The sequence below is a fragment of the Salvelinus alpinus genome, chromosome 23, assembly GCF_045679555.1.
Source record: "Salvelinus alpinus chromosome 23, SLU_Salpinus.1, whole genome shotgun sequence".
In the NCBI taxonomy this organism is placed as follows: Eukaryota; Metazoa; Chordata; class Actinopteri; order Salmoniformes; family Salmonidae; genus Salvelinus; species Salvelinus alpinus.
This window is the reverse complement of record NC_092108.1, coordinates 3,691-18,451: the sequence shown is the minus strand read 5'-3', so window position 1 is coordinate 18,451 and position 14,761 is coordinate 3,691. Positions and strand designations below refer to the sequence as shown.

At 44.4% G+C, this 14,761-nt stretch overlaps 1 pseudogene; it reads right to left on the bottom strand.

Annotated features, from left to right (window-relative positions):
- Positions 1 to 5,745: 5,745 nt before the first annotated feature.
- LOC139550028 (SUN domain-containing ossification factor-like) lies at positions 5,746 to 14,223 on the bottom strand (annotated as a pseudogene).
- Positions 14,224 to 14,761: the final 538 nt, after the last annotated feature.

Below are 14,761 nucleotides of genomic sequence, written 5' to 3'. Positions count from 1 at the left end.
CTTTTTATTTTTTTATTTTTTTTATAATATGTTTATTATTTTCCAATAAAAAATAAAGTAAAAAAGACAGCAATACAAACAATGACATTCATTGTACTGTTGAATGGGATGGCCAGTTTAGAGGACAAAACAAAAGTTAACTCACACATACACAAAATAAAACAAAATCCTATTAGGTGGTACATGTATAAGAAGACAGCATATAGTCATTACAAGCAGTGTAGTTCAGCCAAAAATAAATATTGAGTGGAGTACAGCACAGAGTAGCAGCAGATCGTCAGCCCAGTTATGAAGCGGGGCTAGACCATTTATCCAGTATCGGCTGCCATATTTTGTAAAACAATGGACTTCTATTGGAGGTGTTGTATCGAATCTTTTCCATATGTATTACATTCCCTAAATCCCGTAACCACATTTCAAAGGTAGGTACAGTCTCCAATTTCCAAAATTGCAATATGAGCCTTTTGGCTAATAGAGTACACAGAGAGACAGCTTTCCCTTCCTGGTTATTCCCATCAACTGTACCAAACAGAGCGATCAATGGGTCTGGGGCTAGAACTCTATCAAAGGCCTTAGATAAGTAATCAAAAATGAGAGCCCAGTAAGCATGTAATTTAGGGCATGTCCAGAATAAGTGGGTCAACGTCCCCTCATCCTGCTTGCACCTCTCACACAGTGGTGAGGTGTCCGGGAATATTTTATGCAGTTTTACTTTTGAGTAGTGTAACCTGTGTATCACCTTAAACTGTACAAGGTTGTGTCTGGCATTCACTGAACTGTGGTTTATATTCCTGAGAGCTTCTATCCAGTCCTCATTTGAGATTTCTGAACCAAGTTCTTGTTCCCAAGCCCTTTTAATGGTGTCTGTGGATACCTCTATGTGGGCCTGTAGCACATCATACAGTCTAGAGACCGACCCTTTTGAATGGGGTTTGACAAGTATCAAGCTATCTAATGTAGGACTATTGGGCTTAATGCCATACTGTGGGATATGTGTCCTTAAGAAATTCCTGATTTGGAGGTATCTGAAAAAATGTGTTGTTGGCATGTTGAACTTTGCCTGTAATTGTTGAAATGAAGCTAACTGACCATCTATGTATAAATTACCAATTGTTGTGAGCCCCTTCTCCCTCCACTGTGAAAACACCACATCATCCAATGCAGGGTGGAAAGCATGATTCAGGCTAATCGGGCTGTCTATGTAAACAGTGGGTATGTTAAGAAAATCCCTAATCTGTTTCCAGATCCTAAGCGTATGACAAATGACTGGATTGGAGTCATAAGTGGGTTTTTTCACATATGATGGGCTATTAACAAGTGCAGGGAGTGAGGAACGTTGACAGGAGGCCTGCTCGATCAAAAGCCATGAAGGCATATCCTTCTGTCTCATCGCAGGTAAACTTTCCCTCCAGAAAGACACAATGTTCAGATTAGCAGCCCAATAATACAGTTTGAAGTGAGGAAGGCCAAAGCCCCCCTCTATCTTGTACTTGCATAAATGCTTCTTTGAAATTCTGGCTGCCTTGTTATCCCATAAAAATGGAGTTACTATTGAATCCAGTTTCTTAAAATAGCTTTGTGGTATGAAATTGGGTAGACATTGGAAGAGGTAAAGAAACCTGGGTAGGACAACCATTTTAATAGCGTTTATACGACCAACCAAGGAAATAGGCAGAGTTTTCCAGAAATCTATATTTTGTTTAAGCTGATATATTTTCATGTCCCAATTCACTTTCAATAGCTGGTCAAGGTCTCTTGTCACTACAATGCCAAGGCTTGTGAACTTGTCCCTCACTGTTCTAAACGGGGTAGATTGCAGAAATTGCATATCCACAGGCCGTGATATTGGCATCAACTCACTTTTTTGCCAGTTTATCTTGTAGCCAGAGAAGGAGCCGAATGTGTTTATCAAGTTAAGTAATGGTGGAATAGAAGTTTTAGGCTTAGACAAAAACAAAAGAACATCGTCTGCATATAGGGAAATTTTGTGCTGTGTGTCTTTTATTTTAACAGAAGCTATATCGGCACATGCCCGAATGCGAGTAGCAAGGGGTTCCATGGCTATAGCGAAGAGAGCAGGCGAAATAGGGCACCCCTGTCGGCACCCCTTGAACAGGCGGAATGACTGCGACATTTCCTGATTGGTCACAACGGACGCCATTGGGTGTGCATAAATAATTCTTATCCAATTAATAAATTCCTTTCCAAATCCGAAATGCTCCAGAACCGACATCATATACTTCCACTCAATCTGATCAAACGCCTTCTCTGCATCAAGAGCTATTACCACTGCCTCAACTTTATGATCATGATACATTACGTTGAAAAGGCGTCTCAAATTGTAGTATATATGTCGGCCCGGGATAAAACCTGTCTGGTCAGGGTGTATGATGTCGGAAATATATTTTTTCAATCGGTTTGCCAATATCTTTGTCAACACCTTGTTTTCTATGGGGAGTAACGACACGGGGCGATACGACGACATCTCCATGGAATCTCTATCTTTTTTCAAGATCAGGGCTATTGTAGCCTCATACAGTGTTTGCGGGAGTTTGGTATTTTCTTTGGATTGTTGAAACATTCGCAGCATAAGTGGAGATAGACTAGCGCAGTACTTCTTATAGAATTCTATTACATATCCATCGGGCCCAGGGGCCTTGCTGTTTGGAAATTGTGCTATCGCTGTGTTAATTTCATCTAAGGTTATCCCTGCATCGAGTGCGGCAGCTGCCCCCCTGTCTAGTTTAGGAAGTTCACATTCAGCGAGAAAGCGTTCCATAGTTTGTGGATCAGTAGCATCGCATTTTGATTGGTATAGCTCTGAGTAAAACTGCGCAAAGCATTTATTAATGTCCTGCGGATCTGTTACTATTTTACCCTTCTTGTCTTTTATTTTGTGAATAGCTCTAGATGCTTGTACCTGCCTTAGCTGTCTTGCTAATAATTTATGTGGTTTGTCCCCCAGTTCAAAATAACTTTGTTGCGTTCTAGCAAGTAAAGAGCCCACCCGTTTCGAAAGGATGGTATTGTATTCATACTTTAACTTTGTGATCTTCTCAAGGACTGTATACGAGGAATTTGTCCTAAAAACGTTCTCCTGTTCCCCTAACTCTCTTTCAATTTCTCTCAGCCTAGTATTGGCACGTTTCTTCCTCTCTGATGTATAAGAAATAATGTAACCTCTAATCACCGCCTTTAGAGATTCCCAAAGGGTGGAGTCGTCAACATCCCCCGTGTCGTTAGTACTGAGGAAAAAGGCAATCTGCTCCTTCAAATACTGACAAAAAGCCTCATCTTTCAACAGGTATGCGTCTAAGCGCCACGATCGCCGACCTGTCGACATATTGTCGAGTTTCAGCACCATGGACAGAGGAGAGTGGTCCGTAATTAGAATGGGGTGATAGGTAACCGACTCAGCTGCTGAAATTAGTTTGGAGTCCAACAAAAAATAGTCAATTCTGGAATATGATTTATGAACTGATGAAAAGAAAGAATAATCCCTGTCTGTTGGGTGCGTCAGTCTCCAAATATCGACAATGTTAAGGTTTGTCATCAATGTATTTAGACAGACACTGGCATTTGATTGTTGAAGTGACCTTGATAGCTGTTTATCTAAAAGAGGATCTAACGTACAGTTAAAGTCACCTCCAACAATAACACTTGTATCCGAGATATTTGGTATGGCCTTAAATACCCTTTGAAAAAATAATGGATCATCGAAGTTGGGTCCATATAAATTGACCAAGGTTATTGGTTTTGAATTCAGTGTACCAGCCACAATAATATACCGACCATTAGGATCTGAAATCGAGGTTGAGTAAACAAAAGGAATGTTTTTCCTTATCAGGATTGCTACCCCTCTCGCTTTTGCATCAAAGTTAGACTGGTATATCTGACCGATCCAGCCGACTCGTAGCTTGGCCTGCGCGGAGCGTTTAATATGAGTTTCTTGAAGAAGCACTATGTCAGCACCCAGTGATTTAAGATGAGAAAAAACCTTAGCTCGTTTCACGACATGCCCTAATCCATTACAGTTCCAGCTGACTATCTTTATTCCACCTGGTCTACTCTGTGCTCGGTCACTATGTGGCATTTCTTATTTTAAAGCAAATTGCTGCTGTCAAACAAAACCCTGAAGAAAAACGTCCCGCCGTGCGGGAGCTTGTCATGCCACCTGTACTAATAAACGTGAACATAAAACACAGACCCCATCCCCCCTCCCGTCCCTCCACCCGTCCCTTTACTGAGTGACTTCCCCAAACGAAGCGCTCCTTGACTAACACACAAACCTTAGGGTGTCTAGACATAAAGCTTGAACTAACTCGTCGTCTATAGATGCTCCGCATATAAACTAATATTAAATAACACTTAACTTAACTCTCACGTTAGGGGGTGAGTGGCGTTAAAACATGACATGCCAAACAATGCTATATTAGCCACAACATCTCACCTATCATATAAGTCCCAATTTCTGATCTTCTGATCGAAAAGACATAGGCCGGAAATTCAATTCACACACATTCCTGGCCTGTATTTGGCCATTTAGCCTGCTGGCACAGCCGTTCTGTATCCTCAGCCGGGGAGCTTGCTTGTCAAGAACAGATCGGCCTCTTTTGCGTTGTCAAACGTACGTGTTGATCCCTCGACTGTCACCTTAAACCGGGCTGGGAAGAGGAATCCATATCGGATGTTGGCCGCCCTGCATTTGTTGCGTACCTCATCATACTCTTTCCGTTGGTTCCTCACCTCCAAGGTAAGATCTGGGTAGAAAGACACCCTGGCTCCGTTGTAGTTAAGGGGGAACTTTTGACTAGCCAGCTTGAGGATGAGATCCCTGGTGTGGGGATAGTGCAGCCTTACAATGAATGGCCTTGGTGGCCCGCCCTTGGCCGGCTTCGTTGCCTGTGCTCTGTGTGCGCGGTCGATCAGGATGGCCGTTTTGAAGTGTTCACTCCCCAGCAATGCCGGTATCAGCTCCGAGACAAATTCAGTGGGTTTCCCTTTCTCAGTGTCCTCCTGGATCCCACATATTCGGATGTTCTGGCGTCTTGAATGCGACTCGAGCATTTCCAGTCGGGCCTTCAGGGTTTTGTTGTCATTTTTGAACGTTGCGCACTGTTTCTCTATGTCCTGTAGCCTGGCCTCGTGATCGATTGTCGTCTGCTCAACCTCGTGCACCCTTCCCTTAGTTGCCTTCACAGTTTCGGCCAAAGTCCCAATACTCTTTGAGATATCAGCCAACCTTGTGTCCACCTTCTTGCTTAGTGCGTTTATGGCAGCCAGTATGTCACTTTGAGTAGGTTCTGTGGGGAACTCTTGGAAGCTAGCCTCTTCAGCTAGCTCCTCGTGGGTCGGCGACGTTGAAATTGGTTCGTTGTCTATCTCATTCCAATTATCTTGTTTAGCGCCCCCTTTTTTGTTGCCTTTTCCTTTTTTCATATTTGTTTGAAGTTATAGGTTGTGAGAGGTTAAGATAAATATTAATTTGTTTCAAAATTGAGCGGAGCTCTAGCAATGCACGTCTACTCCATAGCACGCTCTCTAGCGCCCCTCGCTTTTTAACATACTTAATAAAAAAACATTTGGAAGAAAAACAATTTCACTCATATTGTAATTAATTATAGGTCATATTTCATAGAAACACTGGACAGTTACTTTAAACACAGCATCCTGATGACACTTCATGTATGTCAACAATAATGTGCAGGTGAGTGTGTGGTGTCCCTTGGATGAGATGTGGTAACACCAATTGAAGGGTACCTATGTAAGGACTTCATAACACATTCGTAACCCATTCATAAGCAGTACATAATCACAACCCCTGGTGTTCCCCCTAGTGGGACATAACAGAGGATATGAGTGTAGATACCTCTCTGGGGAGCAGTAGCTGTAGGTTATAGGAGGGTCTGTGGAGGGAGGCTGCATGGCAGTCATGCGACATTGCTGGACACACAGCAGCAGGCCCAAGATCAAACACAACACCAGGCACAGCAGGAGGTAACTCTGCCTGTCTGAAACCTACAACAGAGACAGGGCCAAGTTAGCACACTGCAGCCATGTGCTGTGATTGGTAAGGGTGTAAAAGAAATATATAATACATGTTACTGCTGCATTCCAGGGTTGGGTTCAATTCCATGTCAATTCAGGTGGCAAACTTCCTTGTTGAAAAGCAATGAGGAGTAGGTCTTTAGTTTACTTACCACTGACTGAATTGAAATGTATTGACCCCCAAACCTGCTGTATTCAATAGGGTAGAAATGATGTAGTATCTACCTGGCTCTGCAGCTGGCTGACTCTGACAGACAGGTTGAGCACCAGCTGTGTGAGGTCCTCCAGCTGGCCCTGCAACGAATGGATGGACTCTGTCTGTCTCTGGTCCTATAGGGACAAAGGAAACTTTTGAGCTGACCTATCACAAACACTCTCACAAGCCATATTCCCATACATTGCAAATGATACCCTCCCTGCAATTGTGAGTGACTAGATGACCAAATCTGTCATTCTGCCCCTGAACAAGGCAATTAACCCACTGTTCCTGGGCCATCATTGTAAATAAGAATTTGTTGTTAACTGACTTGCCTAGTTAAATAAAGGTTCAAAAAATAAATAATTTAAAGGCCAAAACTGTGCGATATCCGCCTGAGACTCCATCTTAAGATAGGCTACGTAGTATGTAACGTTCAGACAAACACACTGTAGGTCCCCCTCCGCACCTGCTCCTCTGCCATCCTGGATGTGTTCTGCAGTTTGATGATGGTTTGGTTGAAAGCCCTCTGCATCTCTTCCATCTGCCTTCGGTACCTTCAACAAAACACACAGAAGTATCAGGATCACCATCTAAACCTTCAATTGACTAACTCTAGTTCCAATATGTCTGACATCTGACAGTTAATAAAACCAGCAGGATGGTGCTCAATGCTCAGCCAATGGCCATCCATGAATCCCTGAGGCCCCCGTACCTCTGGCTGAGTTGCTCTAGGTAGCGTCCGCTCAGCGACATGTTCATCTCCAGGGCCTTGATGCGGTTGTTGAGCCTCATGAACACAGACTCCTTCTGGCTGGTGGAGCCGTGCATCGGGTTCCCGTTCCCCTGCTCCGTGGCGTTGTGGAGCTCTGCATAGAAGTCTAAAGGGGAAGGAGAGGGGGGCTGGAAGGAGGTGGGGCGAGGCAGCTGCTGCCCATTACCATTGGGCGACGGGGTGAAGAGGTCCTCCAAAAGCTCCGCCTCCCCCTTGGTTTCAGTGGCCACGGCCTGGCCCTGGCCGTGCGAGGGGAGGCTCCGTCATGACCACGACGGGGACAGAGTTCTGCTCCTCAGGAGTAGTGTTGCCGCCGCCGGCACCCGCTGGTTTAGGTGGGGATCCCGGAGGCTGCTGCTGCTCTGTGGGGGTGGAGGTAGTGAGGAGGGGTGGGGGGAGTGGATCAGCCACATGTGGTTGGTGGATGACCGGGATGTTGTCTTGTTCTACAGGCTGGACTTCCGGACAGGGCCTCTCTACAGGGGTTCCCCAGCTCTGCTCCACTGGGCCACTGGAGCTGGCGACAGTGGGAGGCTGCCTGATCTCCTCCTGCTGCACCTCCTGGCTTTTCTCTGCCCCAGTGATGGGGTGCTTCTGCCCAGGCAGGTCTTTGGATGAGGTGTGGAGAGGAGGCTCCACGGCAGGTGTGGGCCTGGCGGCAGAGCTGGAGGTGTCGGTGGAGCTGGGTCTGGGCAGGGTGGAGGTCTGGCTGGGCTCTAGGTGGGGCAGCTCCATACTGGGCTCTACCTCTCCCACTGCCTCAACCCATGGAAGGTGTAGTGGGATGTCAGTGGGCCTGGCTTCTCTCTCCCCATGGGCAGAGCTGGGCTCTCTCTCCTGTTCCCCCTGAGTGTGTGGCTGCTGGGGTGTCTGAGTGGGCGTGGAGGAGATGGGCAGCTGCTGTGACGGGGTGGTGGGGGTGACTGGAGCTGGAGTAGCCTCTGGTTTCCTCTCCTGGCTGGTATAGTTCCTCTGAAAGGAACACTGGTGAACGAGGTACTCCTGGAGGGAGGCTGAGCAGGAGCAAGAAGAGGAGGAAGATAGGCCACAGTAGTCAAGGCTTTCTTGCTGTCGATGGCCAGGGCAACGGTGCTCCTCTCTCTCCCTCCCATCCTCCTCCTCCTCCAGCATGGTGACTATAGACTGGACCTCCTCCTTCTCCTCTATAGGAGAGACTACCTGCTCCTCTTCAGTTACATGCTCTGGTTTGGGTTCCTCTGTGGTAGTGACATCAATGTCCTCTAGTACTTCAGGCTGCTCCACCTCTGCAGCGTCAGGCCTGAGAACAAAGACAGAAACAGGGAGAGAAAGAGACAGAAACAGGAAGAGACAAAGACTGGGACGTAAGCAATTACAGCTACAAAATACCAATAATGCACATCCAAGCACGGTAACCTGCAGGCCCTGACAGAAATGTGATTCATTATAAAAGGAATCACAAACTATCACATTTAGCTGACTTCTAATATACTCTGGTAAAAACCATTGCCGTCAGACTTTAAAAAATAAACACTTCAGCAGTTTAAATGACAAAATGTCTGCCAATATTGTAGATCTATATCAAGTGAAAGACTAAGTGAAAAAAATGACTGGTAGGCTGGTACTTACACTGGGCTGAGGGTGGTAGTGGTGTCAGGGTCAGATGATGTAACGACAGTCAGGTTCACTGTCTGGCTAGAGAAGTTCCCTTCACCTGGTCCTCCCCCCAGCACGTTGACTTTAATGTTGTTCACCATGTTCAGAATGACGTCTGGAACAAGACAGCCCATGAGTGAATACTTATACCAGTCATTGAATCCCTCCCCACATAGACGTCACAAAGGGTTTACAGACTCAGGTATGACAGATCTAATTTTTTCAATACTAAGAGGGGTGGGAACCCTGTGAGTCTCAAAGACACTTATACGCAGGATGAAACCATAGTTGTGTGACTGGTGTAATGGGATATTTATTTGGCTGTATGTGTGTAACTCACCCTTGGCTGATCCTATGAGGTCATTTGAAGCCTTGTCCTCTGCAGGAACGTATCCAGGAGGATAATCTGAAGGTCACACACACACAGGAAAGATAACATCACACTCACCAGGAACAACATCCAAACAGTTCAAAGGTGAGAGGTACAAATTACATTAACCTGTGATGGGTTGGGATTCCTAATCTTTAAATATTGTTAATCATCAGTTCTACTAGAGACATGAGGGGTGCCATAGACTAGGGTTTACACCAGAAGTGAATGGTTGTCTGTAGGAGGAATGGTTATGCTGGATGTAGTTAAGCTGATAAGGATGGAGAGATGTGGATTAGTGAGGAAGGGGGTCGAGGTCAGGTCACGTTAAGGGAGAAGGAACAGTTTATTGCCCACGTCATTTAATTTCCTGCCTAGCATAGAGATGTAATGTTTAGAGACGAGGAATTGGGGTATATATACTACCACTGGTGGAAATATGTCTTTGTCTGTTCAGCTGTTCCATCCTTTGGGCGAATAAACTTGGTTAGAGCTTTCATAGTGTCCGTCAATTTCTTACTCTGATATTTGGAACCTAACACCTGTATAATAGTACTTCAGGACTTTGTTGACATATTACATCTAGTCTCCTAGATGTTGAAAGTGTTGCTGTGTACTTGTAACATGTTAATGTACATTGATGAATGCGTCATATCTGAATGTGTCATATGCATTCACTGTCTGATATGTATGACCAGAGACATTTTATTTATATGTTTATGACCGTGATGGTTGAGAAAATATTGACAAGTATTTCAGATAGTGCAGAAGAATAGGAGGCTCTCACCGAGGTGGTCATCCTGGTCGTCTGGTCTGTCCAGGGGGTCAGCGATCTCCTCATACTCCTCCACCATACTCGTTCCAAAAACCCTTCAACAGAAAGGAAGACGTGTTATACTGTCTAGCAGTCACCTGAGGGCAGACAAAGATACACCAGGAGCCCAGTAATAACATAACAAATGATAGCTAAGATATCCTAAAATAAAAAGTGTAAACTCCTTAAATGTTTAAACGAACATCAAACTGAGAGTTAGCAAATACTACAAATGTATTGTGTGTTTAAGTCCCACAAGAATACAATGAGCCCCGTATGGTCCCTAGTGGTGGGCTTTAATACATTAAGTTCCAGCTGTCTATTTGTTTTACCACTATTAATGCCTCTGTAGGAGAAAAAGCATGTTAAGCGAGTGGCTAGCTGTACTTTTTGAAGACAAAATGTCCTGCAAACTCTGACCGCCAGAGCTGCCTCCCAGTGCCCCTGACACAAGGCAGCTTAGAGAGAGAGAGAGATCAGTTCAACAGTACAACACTAGCAGCTCCAGATGCAAGACTGGTGATGGGCGACATGGGGTAAACTTATCAGGGGAAAGGAAAAGTTGTCAAACTGAATGTATTCAACTGAAATGTGTCTTCTGCATTTAACCCAACCCCTCTGAACCACCGTAATAAATCCACATCCACATCTTCGGCGCACGGGGAACAGTGGGTTAAGTGCCTTGCTCAGGGGCAGAACGACAGAATTTTACCTTGTCAGCTCGGGGATTTGATCCAGCAACCTTCTGGTTACTGGCCCAAAGCACTAACCACAAGGCTACCTGCCGCCTCACACTCATACACTATTATACAGAGCCTTCAGAAAATATTCAGACCCTTCACTTTTCCCAATTTGTTATGTTACAGCCTTATTCAAAAATGGATTATAGTTTTTCCCCTCATCGACACATAATACCCCATAATGACAAAAAACACTTTTTTACATTTTAGCTAAATCTATTTTTAAAAATTCTATCACATTTACATAAGCATTCAGATCCCTTTCTCAGTACTTTGTTGTAGCACCTCTGGCAGTGATTACAGCCTCGAGTCTTCTTGGGTATGACGCTACAAGCTTGGTACACCTGTATTTGGGGAGTTTCTCCAATTCTTCTGTGCAAATCCTCTCAAGCTCTGTCAGGTTGGAAGGGGAACGTCACAGCACAGCTATTTTCAGGTCTCTCCAGAGATGTTCGATCGGGTTCAAGTCCGGGATCTGGCTGGACCACTCAAGGACATTCAGAGACTTGTCCCGAAGCCACTCCTGCATTGTCTTGGCTGTGTGCTTAGGGTCGTTGTTCTGTTGGAAAGTGAACCTTCACCCCAGTCTGAGGTCCTGAGCGCTCTGGAACAGGTTTTCATCAAGGTTCTCTCTGTACTTTGCTCCGTTCATCTTTCCCTCGATCCTGACTAGTATCCCAGTCCCTGCTGCTGAAAAACATCCCCACAGCATGATGCTGCCACCACCATGCTTCACCGTAGGGATGGTGCCATGTTTCCTCTACAGAGTTCAATCTTAGCTTCTTCAGACCAGAAAATCTTGTTTCTCATGGTCTGAGAGTCTTTAGGTGCCTTTTGGCAAACTCCAAGTGGGCTGTCATGTGCTTTTTATTGAGGAGCGGCTTCCGTCTGTCCACTCTACCATAAAGGCCTGATTGGTGGAGTGCTGCAGAGATGGTTGTCCTTCTGGAAGGTTCTCCCATCTCTCCAGAGGAACTCTGGAACTCTGTCAGAGTGACCATTGGGTTCTTGGTCACCTCTCTGACCAAGGACCTTCTGCCCCGATTGATCAGTTTGGCCGGGCGGCCAAACTTCTTCCATTTGAGAATGATGGAGGCCACTGTGTTCTTGGGGTCTTCAATGCTGCAGAAATGTTTTGGTACCCTTCCCCAGATCTGTGCCGAAACACAATCCTGTCTCGGAGCTCTACGGACAAATACTTCAACCTCATAGACAGGTGTGTGCCTTTCCAAATCATGTCCAGTCAATTGAATTTACCACAGCTGGACTTCAATCAAGTGGTAGAAACATCTCAAGGATGATCAATGGAAACAGAATGCACCTGAGCTCAATTTCGAGTCTCATAGCAAAGTGTCTGAATACTTATGTAAACAAGGTATTTCTGTTCTAAAAACCTGTTTTCACTTTGTCATTATGGGGTATTGTGTTCTGTATTCTTTTTTTTTAATCCATTTCAGAATAAGGCTGTAACGTAACAAAATGTGGAAAAAGTGGAGTGGTCTGAATACTTTCCGAATTGGCAAATATGACAAATACCTGTTGATTCAGTAAATTGATGTATCTTTATCTTATCTGGGGGGGGTTTCTCAATGACTGTAAAAATTCCATTAACTCAAATGTTTTTCCATTCATTGCCTACCTTATGAGACTGAGGGGGCAGAAGTGTTCAGATCCATGGTGAGAGACCAGCTCCACCTGCGATGAAACACACACGTCATTTACATCCAGGAGACAGGCATCAGTGCATGGTGGGACTGTTCTACACTGTCAGTGATAATAATCATGTTGCAATATGAACACTTGGCAATGCTATGATTTGGCCAGCGGTTAAATTGTTAGTGAAATCATGGGACAAATAGTCAAATTCAAGTTAGTTGTTGTTAACATTGATGATTGTCTGGCTGGTCAGCGACAAGCTATTACAGATATATAGAACACTTTGAAGCTGTGATGAACCGCCTTGCCCTACACACTTAAAGAGAGACTGAATGCAACGATTCCAAATGTGTTTCTCTGTTGTTCATTAATAAAAGTCAAGATTTCAGTCAAGGGAATATGGTTTGATGTGGCAGTTAGATGTTTGTCCCCCATGAGACACCATAGCAGCAAAGTCAGTATACCTTCCTCAAATTAGTCTGAATGAATCTAAGATTAAAAAGGCAAGTGAGCATTGTCGAACTCAATACCCAACCCTCAAGTAAGTCATGACGAACTCACTTACAAAATACAGTTATAGACGAGACAGACTTAATGAACAAAAGTAATCCTATTTACACTTTGTAGTCAACTTTGATACTAAAATAAATGTTTCTGACTCATATCGATGCCACATAGGCGGTTTTCTATCAGAGAAGTTGCCCTTTAAAGAATGGGCTACTCCACAGTCAACATCTCTACTGTCAAAATGACATGTTATTTGACTGACATGACTAGATGAATTATAATGATTACAGAGATATGTTCAGTGGCTTTATCTAGATAGAAGGAGTATTTGCTACCTGGCCTAGTGAATGCTGGTGCTGATCAGTTAGCAAGATTCTCCTACTGTTAGCATTGTAACACCAAAGCCCTTCCCTTCCCTCCAACCCCCTACATGCTCCTCCACAGACCAACCACCTCTAAGAGAGAAATAGGCTAACCTTTATGTACTTGGTGAACATCTGAAGCAGGAGAAACAAAGGAAGAGAAACAAGTAATTACAAGAAGCATACATGCATTTAAATAGGACCAATGGATGAATGCTGGTTCCTGCTCCACTCTTCAGAGAAGAGGTACAGAAGCATCAGTTTAAAGACGAGAAAGGCTCAAATGTTTTGTACAGTTGTAAAACATTACTCTAGAATGAGAGGACCAGCACAAACACACAAACAGCCCAGAGCGGGATTTGAGTTTGACCCACTTGTGAAGGAAAGGGCCATAACAGAGTAAAGAGGGGGCTACTGTAGTCTTGATTTTATTTGTAATTAATCAAGTAGTTCCATTGAAGTCAGAATACCTCTTTCCCAAGAGAGACCTGGATGACTAGAATGGGAGTAAAGGAGGGGGTAGATAACAGAAGGTGCAGGAGAATGCCATACACACCTTGACATATTTGGCGTACAGATGCTCGTCCAGAGGGAAACTCTGAACAGTGCGCTCCTCCCGAGCATGAAAAGTGCCCAGCTTCACCCACTTGTTGGTCGGGTACCTGAGGGAGCATCATCCAACAACACTCAACATCATTCAACCTATTGATCAATCCTTATTAGTGCAGTAGTACTGACTATTTTAGTAACATGTATGATGTTCAGCATCAAATGACAGTTTGAAAGATATCAAATCAAGATATCCCCATTGTGGTTGTGTTCATAAAGCACCAAAAAGAAGAAAACTGACTGAAACAGGGAGAGACTATATGAACTTGTCCAATAACAGCACATTTTCATTTCAGTTTTTAAATGGTTTAAAAAAAAATTCTATGCGTGCCTTAATGAACATGCCCCAGGTCTATGGCTAAAAATCTAACCTGTCACTGATGGAGACCAGGAAGTCTTTGGGTGTGGAGGAGAAGAGCTCAAAGTTAGCAATGTCCAACTGCTTCACCTGGATGGGATCGCACAGCTCGATGATGAACCTGAGAGAGAGAAAAGGGGCGAGAGAGAGAGAGAGAGAAGGGGCGAGAGAGAGAGAGAAGGGGCGAGAGAGAAGGGGCGAGAGAGAAGGGGCGAGAGAGAAGGGGCGAGAGAGAGAGAGAGAGAGAGGGGCGAGAGAGAGAGACAAGAAAAGGGCAACCAGTGAAGAACAAACACCACTGTAAATACAACCCATATTTATGTTTATTTATTTTAACTTGTGTGCTTTAACCATTTGTACATTGTTACAACACTGCATATATATAATATGACATTTGTAATGTCTTTATTGTTTTGAAACTTCTGTATGTGTAATGTTTACTGTTCATTTTTATTGTTTATTTGACTTTTGTATATTACCTACCTCACTTGCTTTGGCAATGTTAACACATGTTTCCCATGCCAATAAAGCCCCTTGAATTGAATTGAATTGAATTGAGAGAGAGAAGGGGCGAGAGAGAGAGAGAGAAGGGGCGAGAGAGAGAGAGAGAGAGAAGGGGAGAGAGAGAGAGAGAGAGGAGAGAGAGAGAGAGAGAAGAGAGAAGCGAGAGAGAGAGAGAAGGGGCGAGAGA